The following is a 19,679-nucleotide window of genomic DNA, read 5'->3' on the forward strand; positions in this document are numbered from 1 at the left end:
ATGTAGACTTGCATTGGTAGAAAAGCAGTGAAAATGTATTGCTACTGCTAGAGCTGGTTGTGAATTTTCTGATGGAATGTTATTCCATTGGAAAATCCCAATTCACTGAAAGTGAAATATTTGACAAAAGTGTGTTGATTTTGACAAATTTCCATTTAAGAGAGAGAGAGGGAAAAAAAATCTGGCATGAAGCATTTCAATAATGGCAGAACAGAACATCTTGACATTTTTGGAACAGAATGTTTTGATTTTTTTTGTTTCAAAATGAAATTTTGTTTCAAAATTTCTTTTATATTATAAACATTTTAAAAAAATTACATGTCAAAATCAACATGAAATGGTTTGATTTTCTCAAAACAAAGTGTTTTGATTGACCCAAAACAAGTATGGAATGTTGTTTTGCCGGAAATTTTTGTTTCTGTTTCATTCCTGAATGGAAAGAAATTTCAAACTTGTGGAATTTCCCTTGAACTAGAAAATCCAGCTCCCGCCTTGCTCTAATTGTTATAATTTCCCATTTGGTTTGGGGGCATTGGAGTGGGTCAGTTTGTTAGAAGAAAAGTGACTCAGGTATTTCCTAGTCTATTTATTTAAAATATGCACAAAATCTCTGTTTACTTTGAACAGATATGGCAAAAACCAGCAGCAAGGCTACACTTGTAATTCCACTTACATAATCCCCAGCTAAGGCGTAGTTGTGTCCAGCTCCATAGCCAGAAATGCACCGCTAAATCTGTCTTTCTCAGCTTCCCACTTCCAGCAGACAGTCAGCGGGGTCCTATACTCCCAATAGGAGTTGTATGAGCAAACAATTGAATTAGTTTTGAGAGAGAGTGTTTGACAAATTTATGAGTAAGATTGTATGACAGGGTTGCTTGTGACAGCCCTGGGGATCACTTCTAGTTTATGCCTTTTGTTCCTAAAAGACCATGCTTCAGGGTTTCAGCTGGCCAACTTCAGGGGTCAGGTGGTGATCCCCACACCCAGTGTATTCTGTAGGACGGGGAGGGCCAGGGCTCTGACGTGGCACCAAGTGTTTGTCTCTCAGATGCTTAGCTGGGTGGTTCTTGCTCACATACTCAGAATCTGATTGCCACCTGTGGGTCAGTAAAGAATTTCCCCCCAGATCAGATTGGCAGTGACTATGGAGTGTTTTTTGCCTGCCTCTGCAGCATGTGGGTGCAGGTTGCTTGCCAGGAGTATCTGGATATATCTCACTTCATCATTTTCCTGCCATTGCAGAGGCCTCGGGCACTGGTGAACCTCGATCCCTCCTATTCCCTGTCCGTGGCACATAATAGCCTAGTCTCCTGTGGGTTGTAATATTTTGGTTGGTGTAAGGGTGCTGGGTGGTGCAGGTGCCCATTGATATACAGAAGGTCAGACTAGATGATCTGGTGGTTCCTTCAGGCTTTAAACTCTCGGACTCATTTGGGAAATCCCTGAGCCCAAAGACCTATGGCTTTCATTGTTCCTAATACAGAACATGGGCTAGTTTAAATGGGCCTATTCCATTCTGTTTAGATCCTTGTACTATACCCCTCACTGTGGCATCTGAATGCTGGGGCAGGACCAACGCACTCATGTTGGTGAAGAGCTGTGATGCTGCATTCTGTACTAACTGTAATTTCCTGAACACTGGAGCTTTCATGCCCAGCTATCTTGCAGAATTGTAGTCCAGGTGGAAGGTGATGAACGTGTGAATTGCCAAGGCCATGTCATTGCTCAGTCACCTAGCTAACTGGAGGCACTACAGAGAGCTCAGTGTCAATGACAATCCAGGAGCATTCCTAAATTTAGGACTGAATTGACAACTTCACAGCATATATCTTCAATCAGAGGAGACTGTAACAGGACTATAAGCTCTTCAAAGTGGTTTACTCTGCCTACCAGCATAAGGTCAGCCTCACTAAGGTTTAACTTCAATCAGTTCTTCTTCACCCATGATCTGATCTTGGCCAAGCACTGGTCTAGATGACAGTGGTGTACCCGTATGGTGTGAAAGCCAGGCAGAACTGTGTGTCAGCAGCATGTTGTTGGCATTTGTGTCCATGTTGTCAAACCAATTCTCCTCGTGGCTGCATGTAGATGTTAAATAAGATTGGAGAGAGATCCCTATGACATTCTGCATGTGAAGGATCTGATCGTGGAGGTGCAAGTTTCCCTCATTACACAGAATGGACAGCAAGGTCACCCTCTTGTGGTGTCTCAGCTCAGTGGGATAGTGCTACAGAGACCTATGCTTTGATGCGTGAGAAGAAGCCTGTGTGGATGTCAGGAAGATAATCAGTCACTTGGAAACTAATGAAAAAGAATATTAAAATAAGTGTCCCACGTTTAAGTCAGCTAACCCAGTGTGTGTCACTTTTCACTGGCATAAGTTGGCATTTATACCAATGTAAGGCAATTTTATTAAAAATAAATAACACATTAATACTAATCTATTTACATGGTGCCTTCCCCCCAAAGGATCCCAGTTCACAAATGCTGCAAACTATATGTGCAGCAATTACTTTACTCATCACTAAAATACAGATGCCTCTGGGTTAGAATGTGGCACTCTTTAGGCGTGCAGAACAATGCTACCCAGTTTTAGGAGGGAAATGAAGAATATTGTTTATAGTTAAGCATGGATAATTTACACAGACAGAAAATAAGTGTGACTCAGTTGAACAGTAACTGAGAACAGAATTTGTTTGGCTCCGTAATCTTGTGAAAAATCCAATGGGCTATTTAATGACTGCAAGTGATCAAGACTGGTTGTACAGAATGCACCACCATCACCACCACCAGAGTGCTCCATAACGTCTTCCTGTAGCATTGGTTCATTAATCATTATGGGCCTGATCCAAAGCCCACTGACATCAATGGAAATACTCCCATTGGCTTCATTTGGCTTTGGATGGGGCCCTTCGAGGGAGAAGTACTACTTACCAAATCACTAACACTTTAAAATCCTGTGCTGTCCTTGGGGAAGTTTAAGGCTTGTTAAATATTTTACTTTGTCATGGAAAACTTTAACTGTGGCCTTTACTATTTGAGAGCGAAGTGGGACTGAGTTAATATAATAGTGATGCCAAAGTACCAACCCCCTTAGATGTAGCTTTATCTTCAGTAGGCTTGTTATATGAAATATTTTTAAAAATACTTATCTATTCTGCAGTTGAATCTGATTGTGATCAAACATGGAGCAGCTTTTATTTTTTTAAATGGTTCTTGGAAATATTTTTCATATTTAGTTCAAGTTTGCTTCTCAGTGTGACAGCTACTTTCCCCTAAATATAGGCCATTATTCTTTGGCTATTCTTTTATTAGTGTTTATTCATGATTCTGTAAGAATAGCCTTACTGGAATGAACTGTCTTTCATGATCTTTCAGCACAGTGTACACTTTTATATTCCCAATATTACTAGCCATTCAGGGTGTGATTTCATTTTAATTAGCAGATTTTCTGTTTTACAGGAGTGGAAATCATTAGCTTCTCTCAGAAAACAAACCACATCCCAGGGAAAAAAAAAGTGTTTCACACAGAATTTATACATGATAAGAAATTCATTCCACAAGTGGAGTAAGACCTTTAAAAGACCTTTATCTACCTCACAGAATAAATTTGATATGCCTTACAAACCATTATGTGAACTCTTCCTCTCTGTGCATGCAGATAAAACTATCTCTTCTCCTAAGTGCTACTGCCATAATTTCCATTCAGATGGTAACACTGGGGGGTGGGCTGGGGGGGCAGTTTATTGTACTGTACTTGTATATGATTACATATCAGATTGTAAAATATTAACATTTATTTCGCTTCTTCTAATAATATTTTTCAAAATCTAAGCAGCTTAAAAACACGTTTGTACTAGAAGATCCATTCAGTGGGTCTGGACACCTTGCCGGTGGCACAGCTGAGATTGCTTAAAAAGTCCAGTTGAAAATATATATATATATATATACAGACAGTACAGGATATAATGAAAGATGGCTGCACTGTAAGAACTTTTGGTTTATATAGTTTTGCTAACTTCTGACATTGGGATGTTTGGCTTCATATGTGTGAAGCATTGCTTCGGGCATTTCTATAATAGCTTGAAAGGTGAAAGATTTTGGCAATATGGCACACCAGCAGTCAGAAGTGGACACAATATTGGCAAATGGAAAGATTATTAAAAGATGTATTGCAAGACTAAAACCCTTGGGCCCTGATTTTCCAATATGTCTGAGCCATGCAGGGGATCAGGAACAGCCTGATTCAGAGCCACTTGGCCCTGGCACAAGTTTGGGGTGTCCCTAAGCAACACTAACTTACACTACTGGCATGAGTCGTCAAAGACCTTATGTCAGCAGGGGCGTGCACAAGAGAGGGTAAGGAGGGGCACAGGCCCCTCCAAAAATTGGCAGGGTCACAGAGCGGAGCTTCTCCAGCCCTGGGGCCACCATGGCTGGCAGAGGTGTCACCTTCCGCCAGAGGAGTTCTACTCTCCCCACGCCGCCAGAGGAGCTCTGCACTCTCCCTTTCTTTTGCTATAAAGAAACTCTGGCTATCACAGCCGAATGGCTTGGATCACCAGGAGTTCGTTATAGCGAGGGTGTACTGTGTTTCCTCATAACATCATGTATTTAACATGCCCCTCTAAAAGTGGTCAAATTTAAATTCCTGTGCCCACCTCTGTCTGTCAGTGAAAGATTGGGCATAGTGGAGACCTGCTCCATCACACCCTCTCCCCTCTCTGCCTTTCTAATGACCACCCCTGGTATACTCATGACACTCAATCTCCTTCCTCTTGCCAGTGGTGGTGGTATTACAACTGGGACAGAAAGTGGCAGAGCCACTTACACTACATTTATTTCAGAGAGGAGATTCCTGAATAGAAGGGCAATTGACACACACATTTTTGTGGTGCATACGGTACAAAGCAGCCTTTGCAAAGTAGAGAAATCTGCCCATATATTTTTCACATTTAAACACCTACAGCATTCAGCCTACCCAGTAATGATCAGCAGACAGTTTAATAGGACAGAGCTGGAAACATAAGCTGAGAATCCTATACATTTTGTAGACTTTGTAGCTGTGCTGGCCCAGTGGAAAGGAAATTAAACAAATGTGCAATTGTTAACATTCAAACTTTTAAAAAACCGTGTGTACTAATTACGAGAAATTTCGACAGAATGAAAATCCCTGCTAAAATGACATAAAATATGAAAGGAGTGATTCTCTAGTGCATTACTCCACTTTTATGCCCATGTAACTTGTTTGACATCAATGTAGTTACATCAATTTTTGTTATATTTTGCTTAGCCAGTTAAATTCATGGGCATGTGTTAAGAAAAAAAATACACATTCTATGGTATATGCGTCCCAGCTGTGTGTAATGTTGGCTTCAGTCTCAAATAAACATATTGTATACACCTCAGAAACCTATCACTTAATACACAGCCAGCTTAAGATTGTTGACTTGACATTCAAAAGAGGATTAATTATCCTCCATTTCTTTAAGATTGGCATCTTAACTGTAGCTGGGAAAGGCAGGTTGGCTTTGAAGAAAGTGAATTTTGTTCATTTGTCATTGACAACATCACCTGCTGAGCTAAAATGTTGTTGAGGACAGACACACTGGAGGGAGGGCACCAAATATAATGCCCATAGTGCCAAGTGCTGGTTAAGTGTTTTCTGATCCAGCAGTAGGGGAAAAGTGTTGCCTTGCATCTCACTAGTTAAGCAAACAGGAAATGTTGTGAGAAACATTCTTCTTAGAGTATTTCCGTTTGGGAATAATGTGATAAAGCTTTTTTCCCCTGTATTATTTCCAACTGGAAATACGATGAGGAGGCATGTTCCTCATTATATTTCCTATTTGCTCAAGTACGTGCCCGCGCCGGGGGACCTGTTGAATCAAAAGGCAGGCAATGCCCTGGAGTTTTGATGCAGGCAGGCAGGCAGGTGAGAGAGAATTATGTCTCTTTTCTTTTTCCAAATTGGTCCAAACCTTGGTTCAAAATGAAAATGGAATTATGGCTTGGAAGGCTTCCACAATGGTTAACTCACCCCTCCTGACAACAACCCTGCAGCTAATTGACCTAACTAAAAATCCCACATGCTTTCTGGCATTAGTTATTAGGATTCTATGTATTGGCAAGACCAAGACTGATGGTTGCAACCTACTCTTTCCATAGAAATCTGCTGATACCTTGAATATGTCTCTTTGCTCTTTTGTTTCTCCTCCACTGCCTATGCAATCAGCATTGTTTCCCTTGTGAAACCAATATGTATTGTAAAAAGTCATTTTACCTTTGCACCATGTGAAAGATGATGTGCACCATTACTTTTTTTTTTTTTTTTGCTAGTTGCCAGAGAGCCAGGGCCAGACCAAATCCTATATACACCACCTAAGCCTTAGAAAATAGGGCTGAAATGGGACTTAACAGTGCATAGGCCTTGTGCTGACACTCTGTGAATGACCTGCTCTCAGCTGAGCTAACAGCACAAAAAGAAACAATGTGATGCTGCCTATAACATGGTTTATGATATCCTGTCAGTCCCATTTGTCCATGTCCGTCCCTCTTCCATTTAAGCATTCTATTTTGGCACAACTCAGGAGGTGTGATTGAGTGTAAGAAGCAAAGGGTGTCAATTCAGCAGCAACACAAAGAAGGAGCAACTTCCTGCAGAAAAGGTGACATTTATGCTTGCTTGCCATCTAAATCCATTCTTCTTGGCACCTATGTCTGAGTGGGGCAACTACGTTTCCTAGTGAGCAGGCAAAATGTCATCCCAACCCATGGCCATGAGTGTAGGCATCCAAGAGCTCATGTACTGTGTGAACAGTAAGTGTATTTGATGGCAAGATTTCTAACTAGAAATGTCAAAATTGCTGTCCATCCTGAGCCTTTGTGTCTATAGTTAGAGGGATGTATGCCTTTATCACTTCAGCTCATATCTGGATTAACTTCAAAAATAAAATAGGCTTTCACTGCCACAGAAGGCAAGTTTTTAGCTCTGTTTAATCAGGATTTGTGTTCGGGGGGGGAGAGGGGCGCAGAATGCTCTGTTTTATGAAGATCATTAAACAATTTCTATGTCATAAGGGCTTTAATGTTATATCTTTTTTTATGGTGATGATAATGTTTGGCGCTTGTAATGGATTTTTCAGTTTCTCTCTCTCGCACTCCCTAGTGATGTACAGAGCAAAGTTATTAAACCTGTAGAATGGAGAGTTCTTATCCACATTTTATTTTCAATAGCTATATGCTGATCTGTTTTATCCCCAAGGCATTTTACCTGGACATCATTTTAACATTTGCATTTTCTTTGCCAGCGACTTTGTTACAACAACAACATCTTTACAAAAGGGTAAGCGTTATCCCCACTTTACAGATGGGGACACTGAGGCACAAGAAGACTTGTGACTTGCCCAAGGCCAATTTGTGGCAGAGATGGCAATAGAACCCATGCCACTTTACTCCCAGTACACTCCTATGAGTCATTCTTTAATTAAAATGGACAGATAAAATGTCGAGAAATAAAATGCCAGACACAATTATTAGTGTGGAAATGGTGTGTTTGCAATGGTTGTAATGTTGTTATATTGTACAATTTGTATCTTATTTGCATACCACATAGTGCTAAAATCAAATATGTACTATCACTATCCCTTTTTAATACATTTAAGGTTCCAGGAGGCCAAAAAACAAACAAACAAACAAACCCAAACCTAAACAAAATCTTGGAACTTAGTAACTCATGTGAACTAGGAAATTGCCTAGGAACTAGGAGATGAATGAAAGAGACTAAATTGGTCAAGGAAGAAAAGAGTGCTGCTTCCTTCATTGTCTTGGAAAATGTATTTGTTAGGTAGTTCTCTGACCCAGAAAAGAGAAAAAGATCCTTCCTAGGCTAGAAAGGGGATCAGTGTCTTTATAGTAATCTCTTATGATAAACAAAAGATGAGTTTTCCCCTTTTGCCTCATATAGGATTTCAGAATTGCCCTCCATTATACCCAACCCTTCTTCTAGATGTTGTGAAGTGTGCCTGTGGCTATGACTTAAAGCAGAACTCAGTCTTAACATGCAACCTCATCTTCTTTGCTTTAGAGTATAATTTTCTTATCTGTTCGCCAAATTCTGCTTTTGGTTGAGCACGTACAGCTCCTACTGAAGTCTATGGGACATTTGCGTGTATCTATGGGGAGACTTTGGCCTTTTAATCTTTCTCTCCCAATTTGCTGACCACACCTTGTTCCATACCAAGAGAGTGAGGAAGCAGCTACTGTTGAAGACAACATGAATGTAACATTATGTGAAGTTGCTAATTTTTAAGTTTTTGTCAGTTTAAAGGAACGGAGCTTAATTCCTTGATCAAAGTATACCTACATCATCTATTCAATGCACCTGCTGCTTGGCAAGTGCTTTTCAAGGTGTGAAAAGCAATCTTTCATAGAGGTATTGTTAGTATAAAAGAGACACTTGGTTAGTAATAATTATACATGGGGAGTAGGATGATCATAAAACAGGCCTTTGTTTCTTCACAGGAATTGTTTCATGGGATATACCATTACCAATAAAACAATGCTGTGATAATATGATGGTGAGTCAATGTGAATTTGTAACAGTTCTGAGCTCCTGCAGATTTTTCTATAGTTTAAGAGCTTGAACAAAAGCCCAATGGAGTCTTTCCAGTGATTTTAATGGGCTTTGACTCAGGCCTCATATGTTCATAGTAAAACAGTTCAGTGTAATTCATAGGCTGTCTTCAGCACATATACATCATAAGATGTCTCAAAGTCTTCACCTCAAGTACAGCAATCCTCATGTTTGTGGCCACCAAATTCTGACCTTTACTTAAACAGATAGAGGTTGGTCATCTCTGCGATTCCCATTATCAAAAACTTTGCCTCTCTATGTGGGTGCAAACACTTCAATGTGCACTTTCCACGCACTGATGATCAGAGGCGCTGACTTTCTAATGTGCCAGGAGGTGCTCCCCGAGGCTCTGCCCCAGGCCTTGCCCAACTCCACCCCTTCCTCCAAGGCCCCATCCACCCTGACCATCCCGCCTCTTCCTGCTCCCACTCCACCCCTGCCCTGCCTCTTCCTGACCTGTTCCACCCCCTCCCCTGAGTGCACCCCACCTTTGCTCCTCCCCTCTCCCCCCAGCACTTCTTGCATGCTGCTCAACAGCTGATCACCAGCGCGCAGGAGGCACTGGAGGAGAGAGGGAGGTGCTGATTGCCGGTGCCGCTGACAGGCGGGAGGTGCTGGGGTAGGGGAAGGAGCTGATCGGGGGGCTGCCATTTTTTCCCCAGAATAGGCGCCCATGCTGGTGACTATGTGTGTGCACGTGTGACATGTGTTGACTATATATGTGCTCACATGACACGTGAGAAATTTTTTTGCATAAAAATTAAGGTAGTATGAAGTCCCCCGGACAATTCAGTGCTGTACAGTAATAGTCTAGGAGACTTTTAATAGAAATACCTCAGTCAACTTTGACTTTTCTGAAGAAAACCATGAGGCCTTAATTAGCTTGGAAAAGAAGTACAATATAGACTCAGACTCATAGACTTTGAGGCCAGAAGGAACCATCATGATCATCTAGTCTGACCTCCTGCACATTGCAGGCCACAGAACCTCACCCACCCACTCCTGTAATAGACCCCTAACTTCTGACTGAGTTACTGCAGTCTTCAAATCATTAAAGACTTCAAGTTACAAAGCATTTGTTAAAAGCAATTGAAAATCTCATGAATCTCTGCTTGTAGTTATACACAACAGTGATAGTCATACTTCTAAACATTCATTCTTCATGCCACTGTGCAATGTGAAAGAAGCCACATTGTTATCAAATACCTGGCAAATAGTCCATGCGATTTTGCACCCAGACCATAATGTTCCCAGGCCACATCTCCTATGCTTTCTGGGTATGTCTACACTACAAGCGCTACAGTGGCACAGCTGCAGCGCTGCAGCTAAGCCGCTGTAGCACAGACACTACACACTGGAAGGGGTTTTTCCATCATTGTAGTAAATCCATCCCCCCAAAAGGGATAGCTAAGAATTCTTCTGTTGACCTAGCTGTGTCCACAGTGGGAGTTAGGTTGACCTAATCATATCGCACAGCCCTGAGAGATGTAGCTAGGTTGACTTACGTTTTAGGTGTAGAATAAAAAAAGTCAATGTGGTCCCAAACACCAAAATGCCTTTTTCCATGGGGCAAGACTCAGGCCACCGTCCCAAAAGGATTTCATCCCTATTTGTCTTGCACATTCAGCATCCTGGGGCTCATTCCCCAAGCATTAGATTTAAGAAGAGGAGAACTTGCCAATTACCACCTCTGCCAGGATGTACCTTCCAACCCTGCTCCCTGGACCCCGATGCAAGTATGATAAATTACAATGCTGTAAAATGGACAAAACAATCACATATTCATACAGGACCTGATTCTGCCACTCTTACATGAGCACTCTATCACAACCCAAGTGGCCACTCTTATTTCAACTTCAGTAAGGATCCTCAAATTGGGACTACAGATGTTAAGAGGAGCCACTGCTAAAGAAATGGTAGATCAGGGTGAAAAGGTACAAAATATCTCTCAGTTCTTAACACAGAAGGTTTGCAAGATTCCAACATAAACCTAAATCACAGTGAACAAACTAAAGTGCTAATGAACCTGTTGTAATCCCGTACTGAAAGTCAGTTTTGGGAAGGGAAGGTACTACAGCTGCTGAACAAGAGCAAGGCAGCTAATGACACTCTCACACAGCCTAAAAAGATGGTCAAAAAAAAAATAATCAAGGGAAAACAATTTCAAGACATTTTGGAAGTTATTTTTATTTCACAGTTTGAAATTTATCAATTGTCACAACGTTTCACAAAGTTTTCCCTGATCATTTCTTTTTTTAACAAAAATCTTAATCAAAATCATTTTGACATTTTTTTAATTCATCACAATCCGTTTTTCATTCACCAACCCCTCTGTTTTCACTAAGAAAACATTTCTTACATTTCTGGTAAACAGAAACATTTGAATAACTATTTCAAATTTTGATAACATTTTGGTAAAAATTTCTGTATAAAATATTGCTGAATTTTCATGAAAAACAGAAAATTTTGTTCATGTTAATTTCTGTGAAAAATCCCCACCCTCTTGTTGTGAAAAAAAATAACCAGCTCAATCAGGTAGTTTGCACTAGCCCACCCATTTAATCCAGAGCAATGACAGGTTAAAAACCCACTAATCCTATGTCTCTTAATCATTGTGGATCCATACTATAAGATGGATTGGTGGTGGACTTTGCAAAGCCCCCACTGCACAGTGGGTTCCTGTAAAACCTTCATGTTTCTGAGGGAGACAGAAATATTCATTCTTACCATTATCTGTAAGGTAAATAAATGATATGACATAGTCACAATATTTTCACTTGCATTAAATTTTACAAAAAGTTTTGGTTTTTTAAATGTAAGTAGGAGCTGATACTGCATTTGCAGCAACTGATAGTCAAAATGTTCATAACTCAGTAAAAGAAAGACTACAGTTAGTCAAACTACTGGTATTCATGGTACCAAAAGGGATTATAAGCACTTGCTTGATGTGTAAGACAATATTAGCAGTGCCGTTGACCTTTTAAGTTCTGCCAGTAGGGAGAGCCTGAAATCTTTTCAGACAAAAAACAGATAGCTCAAAGACCACATAGTGCATTTTCATAAAGCCATCCTGACACAGAGAATTTAACTGCCATGATCAATGTCACTGGGCCAAACTCATGTACTGACTTGCATTCCTATGCTATGCCACTGAAGTTTCATAGGGTGTAATTTGACTCATTGCAATTACATGCAATTTAAAATTAATGATCACATTTTAAAGGAGGCAGCCAAGGACAGGTGTACATTTGAGCTGGTTCTATGTACCTACCTATATATGTACATTCAGTTACCAGGGTTGAAAGTGCAAATCAGGTGATTGTATGCATACATGGCTATCTAGCCATTTCTCATGCAGTCACCTAAATTGTTGTGCAACTGCAGTGCGTATGCTGGTATTTGTGCATGCAGACCTCAGGCCTCCTTGTATAAATGATCATAAATGTCCATGAACACTGGCTCAATTTTGGGTTAGAGCTGTGCTACCTCACTGAATGTAATGGGCTGCAATGATGTAAGTAAGAATAGAATCTGGTCCCATAGCAATCAGTGGAATTTTAATGAGTAAGGATTATAGAATTAGGACTTGTATGGTAGGAAACTCCAGGTCATGTTGTGTATATGTAAGGTAACTAAAAAATGAATCTGAGATAGTTTGGCTAAAATATATTTTGTAGGAAAATTCAATTCTTCAGAGGTCTGTTATTTAGACACTTGCACTATATTAAAAACATAAATGCCACTGTCTCTCAGTGCGCTACCTATATAACAGACATGAACTGAGAGACAACAGTGGACAGTCACATGATACAATTTACTTTAATTACTGAGAAATAATCCATAACTCTTCCAAAGTAAATCATGGGGTGGTGAAAGTCATTAGGTCAAGTGTGATATGCATTGTAGTAAGCCACTCCTCAGAGATAATGTATTAGCCCATTTTAGTAAGTCTTCATATGAAGAACTGCCTGTAAGCACACAGCACATACAGTCATTTAGATAGACGTCAACATTTAAAAAAAACTATTTTACTTCAAGGTGACCATTTGTGTAATAAGGTGATACACTTATTTACATCAAGTATCAGAATCTGGACCTAAGTAACGTAGACTCACAATACCCCTTGTGAGGTGTCTGTTATTTTCCCCATTGAGTAAATGGAGGCACTTAGACATTTAGGGTCAAACTGACTTCAAAGTAGCAGTAGCCATCCAATAATTTTGAATGCAAACAGGTGGTTCAAGTTGCATACTCAAAAACTGAGCCACCCAAAGCTGGAAACCAATTTTTCAAATGTTGCCCTTAATGTCCATATGCCTCAATTTACCCAACAGGTAAAACAATATTTACCACACAAGGAGTAAATTACTTGCTTAGCATCACACAGTGAGTCAGTGGCAAAGGCACTGATAGAATCCAAGTGTCCTGCCTTGCAGACCTCTTCTTTAAACAGTAGATACATTCCTCCTTTATAAATTGAAGCCCTTGCTTTATCCATTACTGCTTTGGCTTATGTTGTAGCTTTTGTCTACCTTTAAAATAAAGGATAGATTATTTCAAAAATTATCTTTCATTTAAATTAAATTGACTTCAAAAGGAAGGTCAATTTCATTGCTAGATGTTGTTTCTCTGTGTTTAGGTATCTCTCACATTTGTCTCTACACACTTTTCTTCACGTTCAGAACTTGTCAGGGACTGGAACATGGGCAGTCTGACCTAGAGGTCAGAGCAGGAATAAGGGAAAGGAACTTAGGGTCAGAACCGGAGTCAGAGGCCATATGCTAGAGCCAAGGGTCAAACCATGTCACAGTAGGGAATCATAGCTGAAGATCTGGAACAGAGTCAGAGGCCAAATGCCAAAGCCAAGGGTCAGAGCTGGAGTCAGAGAACAGGGGCAGGGAACAGGAACAAGGTAGGGCTGAAGGCAGAAACTGGGAACAAAGCTGGGAGTCAAACAGCATGGTCTGTAGCAGTAGCAAGCCAGGATACACCTTATTTCCCAGACAACTGCCTGCATATCTTTCTGGCTTATATAGTATACCTGGTCCAATCAGGGGCTCAGGAGCTCCTCCAATCAGGTCTGTCTGGGCAGTACCCTTACTGGAGCATAAGGCCTTACGACTCGCAATTCTCCAGTCACCAGTAGAGCTGTTGGGTGGTGTTGTGGCTGCGGCAGCAGACCACGAGCCTGGGTTCAGGATCCGCAGATCTTCCTAGACTTGGCATAAACAGCTGTGATTCACTTGCGTTCCATAGTTACACCTGATCACGCCAAGTTTTAATGTTGTCCTTTATGTCTGATTATTGTGTGTAGCAGTGCAGTAACACTACACTATAAATGCTAAGAAAACTAAATACAGAAGGGTGACAATTTTTGAGTTTTAAAAACAGACACTATTGAACATTCTAAGTCCCAAATAGGAGCCCAAAAGTAAGGCTATCATGTGATTCAGTGGACAGGACACTGGACTAGGTTCTATTCCTGGCCTGCCACTGACCTGGCCTCTGAACTTGGATAAGTCACTTCACCTCACTATGCCTCTGTCTCCCCTCACATCTTTTGTCTGTTTTGTGCATTTAGGCCATAATCCTACAAAAGCTCATGCAAATAATTAATTTGACTCATCTGAATAGTCCCATTGAAATCAAGGGGCTACTCATATGTTTAAAATTAAACACAGAATCTGGGCCTTAAATTGTGACCTTTGGGGAACAGGGACTATGTCTTACTATATGTTTGTGCAGGTCACAGCACAATGGGACCCTAATCCTGGTTCAAGCTTTTGGGCACTACCATAATATCCCAATAATAGATAATCATTGTGGGCTGACCTAAGCCATGATAAATTGACAGAATTTCCACTATAGTCTAAAGGGCTGATTCACCACTGTCTTGCATCCTGAGCCAGATTCTGCACTACACACCCTATGTAGTGTGCAATACCTGAACAAAGTAGGTGTAAATGCTCCCAAATCAGAATGGCTGTATTTTACACTCACTGTGCCCAACTGGAAGTAACTACAGAGGTACAGAGGATGCAAGGCCCTAAATATGCAGATTTTTTAAAAATGGCACCATTTCTGCAATTTAGTGACACCCAAAAAAAGCAATATTTTCTGCTGCCTGTTTCTGTGCAGCAACATGTAGCTCACATGATTAGCAGAACTATACTGACATTATCCAAGATGTTTGGTCATCATCAGGCGAATGTAAAATGAAATTTATGCTGTGTTAAATTTAATTCTCTTCTGGCCAATGTATGTGGCTCTATTATCTTCAATGGATTTTCACCCTTTTACACCAACAAAGAACCAACAAAGTAACCAAACAAATGAAAAAAGGGAAAAACTAAGAGGGGAAGATGTTGTGTTAATCCTTTTTAGTGGATCATACAAAAATGGATGGTGATAAAAGGCAAAGTAAAACTATTAGAAATACTTGATGATATCCCTGTACATTTTTTAAATAAAAAGTTGAATAGCATATAAAAGCCCTTTTACTGATTGAATCACATTGTTATAAACTTCAAAAATGTCAAGAGAAATACTCAACAATCCAGAAGCTAAATTCCTGATTGCTATTGTTTTTTTTTTTAATTTTTCTTTTCATATATTTATTTTGGAGTACACCTTATTGTTGTTTTCAAATACTTGTATAGTGTTCATTGCTGCTAAGAGAAACCACACACGTAGAGATTAGAACTCTCTTATCCAAAGAATTCAATTTTAACATGAAATACAGGCAGAGCAAATGTGAGATACATAAGGATTTGGAGACTTTGTTAAAAGTAAGGAAATGGTATTGGGATTTTGTTAAATGATAGGCAAGGAAATCTTCCAGCTATCACAAAGTGATGTCAGAATGATATTTCCATGAACTGGGAGCAAAGGAGGATTTTTTTACAGGAGGAGGGTGAGTGGGACATCTGAGGTTGCTCCCTGTGATATACATACATGTATTGATTATAGTTACAATTATTTTCTAAAGCCAGCCAGCATGTACTGAAATGAATGTCTAAAAGCATATAGGTACTGGAATTTTCAACCCAAATCGGAATCCTAATGAACTGTAAATCAGTAAAGCCAGTAGCCCAAGGTAAGTTAAAATGAGAACTTTGTACATGAAAGGCTATATGTGCCCCCCAAATCTAAGTATTCTGTACTTATAAACTGCCAAATTCACTGCATCAACTTCAGTGGCTTAAATTATGCTCCTCGCGGATATACAAGAAGAGTTAACCCAAAACAAATATGAGTTTGCAACTCAGAGAACAAGTCATTTTATGGACATATCAAAAACCTGTGACATAAGAAAGAACACAAAATATTTGTGCTAAGGAAAGAATATTGCATTAAAGCCATCAGAGAATTTGGCCTATTGTACTTCATCAATTGCCTCTTTAATCTGTACATTTTTATGTTGAAAAGACATTAATATCAGGGGGGAAACTACTTAAGCAGTAAAACATCTTTAAGACTTACAAGCACATTTGGAATTCACACAGAACCAAGCTCAACATTTGAAGAGAAGCACGTTACAAAACAGATTGAACAGGACTGAGACAGAGCAGTGTGTTGTCTGAGATACACAGAAGGCTTTTGATTGTATAGGTCATGGGCTCAACTCTTGATTTCAATGGAATCAGGATTAGGCCCTAACTGAAAATTTGGCTCTATGTGCACCTGCAGCACACAACAAAGCAAAATACTGTAATCCCTCTGTGCATGCTGGGGAGTTTTTGATTCATGTGTTTGATTCATGGAAATATCATTCTGACATCACTTTGTGACAACTGGAAGATTGGAGCCAGCAGCAACCTGGGCCGGGTTCAATACCTAGGAGTTCCTTTCCATTGATACAACACAGCACCAGCTCGAGCCCCTACCCAGTAACCTGGGAAATTTACACACCACCCCTGGGGACCTCTGAGAGGCAATACTTCCCCACTCACAAGCACAGAATCTGAGTGTAGAAAATAAACTTATAATAAAAGGAGGGAAGTAACTGGGTGTTAATTTGGGAAAACACCACAAACAGGGTTCATAAACATAAACCATGAGTAAAAGACTCACCCCCAAGTTGGTTGGGCAGTGTCCTTTTCCCCTCAGGTTCTTAAGTCCAGCAACCCAAAAGGCCCTTTCACGTGCCGGACCCTTCTCTGCGCCCCGCTCACAGTTGCTGCCCTTGGTCAGTGCAGACCCAGAGTTCAGAGGTGCATCTGCAGAGTTCAGTTCCTCCTCCCCGGGTGGGATAAAGAGGTACCTTACTCGCTTCGCTGCTCAGGCACTCATTCGCTGCCCCTCTCTGCTGGCCACTCCCACCGGCCGCCTGCTCACCGCTCTTGCTGTGCCTCTCCACCAGCTGTCCTGCTGGCTGCTCAGTGCGCCTCTCTGCCGCACCAGCCGACTGTTACCTGCCTCTTTGCTGTGACCTCTGCACATCAGTATCTTAGTAATTTTCAGCTCTTTGCAGGCTGGGCAGAAACTCTGCCCCATTTCAAGTGATTTCAGTTCTCAGTGATTTTTAGCTCTTAGCAGGCCTGGCAGAAACACAATCCAACCACAACTGATTTCAGCTGATTGGGCATTTAACATAACAAAGAGGCTCCTAATAAAGCCTATTTAACTTATTCTTTGAACAGAGAGGAGGAACAGGTTAAACCAGTCTAGGGAGGACCCTTGATGAGGGTGTGCAGCCTCCTGGCTGGGGATACCTATTCCCACCCGTCTTAGTTGCTCAGGGCTCTGACGTTCGAGCCCCTGGCTTAATAAGGTTCTTTCAACTGAGGGTGGCCCCCTCATTTGGGCCAGGTTAAGCACAGTTCTGCTTTTCTGTATTCCTACAATAATTACAACATTGGTAACCATGTTTCACTACCCCTGCATTCAGTACCGCTGTATCTGCTGAATATGTAAGCAAAGCAGGAGCAAACTGTATTTACATAAACACACCCAAGTCATTCCCCCTCCCAGCTAGCTGTCAGGGAAGCATTCATTCAGACCCTGCTTACATCCTGCCCCCAGCCAAGAATTTGTTAGGGTCGGGGCATATTAAGGCAGCAGTGTCTACCTCTTTTCTTACCCCAGCAACCTCTTCTGGAAATTCCAGGTGCACTATGACATACCCTTGGTAGGGATATTCATCCATGCTGAGGCCACACAGGCCAAGGCCAGTCAGTGGCTGTATAGGCAGGTGCCTGAGCATCCATTGGTAGAATGATTGAAATATAATCATCACTTGAGATCCAGTGTCAAGCACTGCTTTACATTCTGCCCCTTTGACCTCACAGTCATCTCTGCTTGAGGCCCTATCAGTCCTGAAGGGATCCCAGCTGGACAGTCTGTTCTAAGGGAGCCTTCAAGTCCTGTGAGCCTGGGTGGCCCCCTTTCCCAGACCCTTTGGCAGGTTCCTCGACCCCTCCCAACTGATCCTCAGTTTTCCATACATTAAGGAGGGATTTTCTTCATTATGACACTTGGCAGCACTGTGTCCATCCTGACCACACCAGTAGCAGATGAATTGTCCTTTCCCCCTTTGCCTGGGTGGGATGGTGGCTCTAAATGCTGACTTCTCCATCGCCACAGCCTGAGGCTACTTATTACTGGAAGTCTTAGCTTGGCCAATGGTGCTTTGCAGCTCAGCTATCTGTTCTGCTAGAACCTGCATTTTGGGGCAAGTTCCTCTCTGGTGCTCACCATTAGTACACTGGCTGTTCGTGTTCTAGCTGGCTCAGAGGATTGGGCTTCCCAAGCCTGCCTTGCGTCCTCTTCTCTGACCTCTTTTATCAGCTGGGAGTAACTTGGGGGATGTTCCTGTTGTTCTCTTAACTGGAGATGAAGTAGAATCGAGTGCTGATATTGAGTTCCTCTTACAGTTTGAGCCAGTTTGGTCTGATCCATCTGCTCAGCAGTCACTGCTCCCCTCTTGACAGCTCTCTGAAGCAGTCTCTCCAGCCTCTGTATATAGGCTGAAACCTTCTCACCCCTTTGCTGTCGGGAATTAAGGAACTTACAATAACTGTCTTCACAGCCCTCTAAACTCCCAAAGGTGTGCTCGAGGGCCTCTAGTCAGTCCTTCACACTGACCCCAGGCTTAGTGAGCTTCAGGGTGCAAACCACATCCAATGCTGGGCCCCTGAGGCTCTCTATTAGACATCTTTGCTTTTCTGCATCTGGTACGGCCCACTCCTGCAGTATTTCAGTGGTATGTTCTAACCAGGGTTCAAACTCCTCTTCCCCAGGTATTGGGTCCCTGCTCTGCTTACACATGTAACTATCTTGTTTCATTAATGCTTAGTCATCACATAATTTTAACACAATTCACGGCCAAAGTCTACTACACTTAATCAGGCTGAGTAGTACCTCACTCAAGAAGTTGCCCTGTTCATAGATTCATAGATTCTAGGACTGGAAGGGACCTCGAGAGGTCATCGAGTCCAGTCCCCTGCCCGCATGGCAGGACCAAATACTGTCTAGACCATCCCTGATAGACATTTATCTAACCTACTCTTAAATATCTCCAGAGATGGAGATCCCACAACCTCCCTAGGCAATTTATTCCAGTGTTTAACCACCCTGACAGTTAGGAATTTTTTCCTAATGTCCAACCTAGACCTCCCTTGCTGCAGTTTAAGCCCATTGCTTCTTGTTCTATCCTCAGAGGCTAAGGTGAACAAGTTTTCTCCCTCCTCCTTATGACACCCTTTTAGATACCTGAAAACTGCTATCATGTCCCCTCTCAGTCTTCTCTTTTCCAAACTAAACAAACCCAATTCTTTCAGCCTTTCTTCATAGGTCATGTTCTCAAGACCTTTAATCATTCTTGTTGCTCTTCTCTGGACCCTTTCCAATTTCTCCACATCTTTCTTGAAATGCGGTGCCCAGAACTGGACACAATACTCCAGCTGAGGCCTAACCAGAGCAGAGTAGAGCGGAAGAATGACTTCTCGTGTCTTGCTCACAACACACCTGTTAATACTTCCCAGAATCATGTTTGCTTTTTTTGCAACAGCATCACACTGTTGACTCATATTTAGCTTGTGGT

The sequence above is a fragment of the Terrapene carolina genome, unplaced genomic scaffold (genome assembly GCF_002925995.2).
Source record: "Terrapene carolina triunguis isolate 2854851 unplaced genomic scaffold, T_m_triunguis-2.0 Scaffold68, whole genome shotgun sequence".
Lineage (NCBI taxonomy): Eukaryota > Metazoa > Chordata > Testudines > Emydidae > Terrapene > Terrapene triunguis.